This window comes from Cupressus sempervirens, chromosome 2 (genome assembly GCF_028749045.1).
Source record: "Cupressus sempervirens isolate cs-2001-9-10 chromosome 2, ASM2874904v1, whole genome shotgun sequence".
Taxonomy (NCBI): domain Eukaryota; kingdom Viridiplantae; phylum Streptophyta; class Pinopsida; order Cupressales; family Cupressaceae; genus Cupressus; species Cupressus sempervirens.
In genome coordinates, this window is record NC_143119.1 from 199,467,133 (window position 1) to 199,470,730 (window position 3,598).

Sequence of the window (3,598 nt, forward strand, 5' to 3'; positions counted from 1 at the left end):
TATTTTAAATACTTAAAAAATAATAAATTTTCAATGAGTAAATAAAGAAATAAACTTAAATACAAGAGACAATATTTTAGAAAGTATGTTAACTTTCTAAATCGAATTTCATAATAAATAATAGTAAACACAAATAATCAAGTATATAAATAGTATAACATAGAATAATATAAATTAACTAAATCTAATGAAAAGTCAAGAGAGGTTTAACAAATAAACACGACTCCTTAAAATTAAGATACAAAAGGGAGGAGAGTTTATTTTAGAGAAAAAAAAAGGAAGAGGAGAAGAGAGGAGTTCAGAAAGGAAAAATGGAAGAGGAAAGTAGTATGAAGAAAATAAGCAAGTGACTTTTTGAAAAGGTATCAATAATATTGAAAGGATGTGAGCCTTCGAAAGGGTCATAATTATGAAAAGTTGTCACTCCTTAAAAATATTGTGATTATAAAGTATTGAGATTTTTCCAAAGGATTTTAGTTATGAAATGTTGTGACTTGAAGGGATTATAACTATGAAGTGTGGTTATTTTTCAAAGGATTTGTATTATGAAAGAATGTGACTCTTGGAAAAGAAGAAGGTAAGAAAGGTATGTTTATGGATTATATTTGTTTAATTATATTTATATTTTCTTAATATTTATGAATCATATTTGTAGATAATATTGTGTTAGCTCATGGGGTTAACACAATGGATATTAATGAGACTCGGAGCATGAAGCATGGAGATTTTAAGATTTGCATGGTCCTTCATGGCTGAAAGTCAATGTGAACTCCAAGCATGGAGCATGTGAGATATTAAGATCTACATTGTCCGCCATGGCCAAGAATTGATATCAAAGCATGGAGCATGGAGATATTAAGCTCTTCATTGTCCATTGTGGCTAATAATCGATGTGCTATAATATTTTGATTTTTTCAACATATGCATATGTGAGTAGCCTTGGATAGAGGATGTTTGTCCAAGAGGAATCTTAAGGGGTTCACTCCTGAGAAGACGATGAGGTAGCTATGAGCTAGAAAGCCTGATCTAGAGACGTCCTTCAGATTGGGGTTAAATTAGAGGGTAGAATAATACAGTTTGTTTGTTATTATTATAATTCTAACAATTATTTTGTAGGTATTACTTATCATAAACTAACCCTAATAGTGGGGACATTATAATCGTGTTGAAGTTAATGTTGTTTTACCTCACTATTGGAGCTATATTTTCTATTTTTTGCATACTATTAGCATGTAGTATATTTTTTAATCATTAATAAATCAGCCTTTGAAAATTAGGGTCTTAAATAGGACCTAAAATAATACCTATAGTTAAGAGGAAAAGTTGTAATTCATCTGGAGTTGGGAGATATCGTTATTTTCATCAGGTACCAATTTTCAACAATTTTCATGTAAATCATAAAGCTTTTCATCTTGCATGGTTTTGTATGATGAAATGGGATCTTTCCAAGTTAGGGACATGTTCTTGGGTTATGTATGGACCTAAATATAATTTATCATAAATTTTTATTCATATTTGCTATAGATTTGGTTTACTCTTCCATGGTTGGACCAATATTGTAATTAATTGCTTGACTAGCCGACTTGTGGCTTAGCTAGCTATATAAGGAGCTTGGGTTGATGTAGAAATAATTATTTTGGATAATCAATGGAGGATTCCACATCATTAGTAGAGGAATGGCTGAGATAGTGAAGTTGAGAAGAGCTAGTGGCTATGGTTTTGAAACAAGGAGGTTGCTTGGTAGCTTGTGAGCACAAGTTTAGATCTTGATGGAGGTTTCTACTAGATTGTTGTTATGTTATGGATTTGGGCTAGCTAGAATTTGAGTTGGATCTTGAGGGATCTTACAGAATTACTATTGTAATTGTTTATTTATTTGGCTGCAACTTTGAAGGCCTTACAACTAGGCATGTTGGATGTAAATCTTATGACTCTATTATGAGAGTTGGCACTATTTTGGATCCAAATATTTGTGTTATTGTTTATATTCCACTATTTGTTTATTTTTTTGGGGCTAGGAAATCTCCTTTGGGGAGTCTCCTACCTTGCACTACATCAGTTCTTCTAAATATTAAGGTGTTTGAGGATGCTTTAAGTATATGTTTTCTCCATTTTCTCCTAGATTTTCCAAGAGATTTGCTTCTTTGTTTCCTTCATGAAAGATATGTTAGATTTTGATTTCCTCAAATTTGGTGATGCTTAAGAGGGCATGTTCTAGTTTGGAATGTAGTTTCTAGTTTGTGGTGTCTCTTTTTCTGATTGTGTTTAGAGTTATCTAGGAATCCCCTTCTATAATTAGATTTTTTATTCCTAAATCTATAGTTATCTTTAATCCTTCTATGAGAGCTTCCATTCCAGCTAAGTTGTTAGACATTTTTGACAAAGGTTTTTCTCTTTTGACTAGCTAGTTTCCATCTTCTATGTGTATGATACATCCTAGTCTTGATTTTCTAGAATTTCCCCTTGAAACTCTATTAAATTTCATCTTTTCCCATCCTTTGGGTGGAGGTTCCCATTTTCATTCCACTCTCCCTTTTTTGTTTGATTTAGTATATGTTAATTGTGGGTTTATGAGTTTTTTCCAAAAAAATTCATTTATGCATCCCATTTTGAGAATGTTCCTTCTTCTCTATATGTATTCCTTAGATCATTGTTCAACACTTCCATTATACTAGTTTCTACTCTGTTCTAGAAGGATGTAAGAGTCATTTCCTCATTCTCCTATTTCTTTATTTCCAAACTTTCCATAGGAGTACAGGGGGGGGAATCTTCTAGAGGTTGTTATAAATTTTAGAGGAACCTTGTTTAAGCCAACTACTAAGATGGTTTAAGAGATTTACTGGATACAATGTTTGCCAATTGAGTTTGTGGCATAACCAATTCTAGCTAGATTTGGCAAAGGGGCATTGGAAAAAAAATATGTTTTGATATCTTTACTTTAGATTTGCATAAGGAACATCTCAAGGGTCCTGCAAATCCCATTTTGGAAAACCAATCTATTGTAAGGATTCTTTTTTGTAGTGTTTACCAAAGGAATATGCCTACCTTGGGTAAACATGCTCTGTCCCAATATAAGTTTAGGGGAATATCTAGTTTTTCCCATCTTTGCAAATTAGTTATTACTTAATAACCCTTTTTTGTGATGTATTTACCATTTTTGGAAGCTCCCTAGATTAAAAGGTCTTTTATTTCTTCATATTTTTCTTATCTATGTTTGAAGGCTTGTTTAAATGCTATTTTTTCTTGTTTAGAGAGATTTGTAGTTTCAATATTTTCCATGTCCAGTCATTTGAGTGAACCTCCTCAATTTTTTGAAGGTCATTGCTAACATATTTACCCCATTCCATAGTTAATTAGCCTTGATGTTTGGAGAGAGGTTTAGGCTATCCAGAGGTGGTAACCTGTCACAAGAATCTTCCCAAAATGGTTACTTGTCACCATTTCCTATGTCCCATATTAGATTTTTGTTACTAAGAGGTTTGTAGTGCTTCATAAAATTTCATGCATTAGAGACTTTAGGTGGTTTCTCGGTTCAAAATAGGGAGATAGGATCATTGCTATTGAGGTATTTTTGATAGAGGATCTTAGCCCATTTACT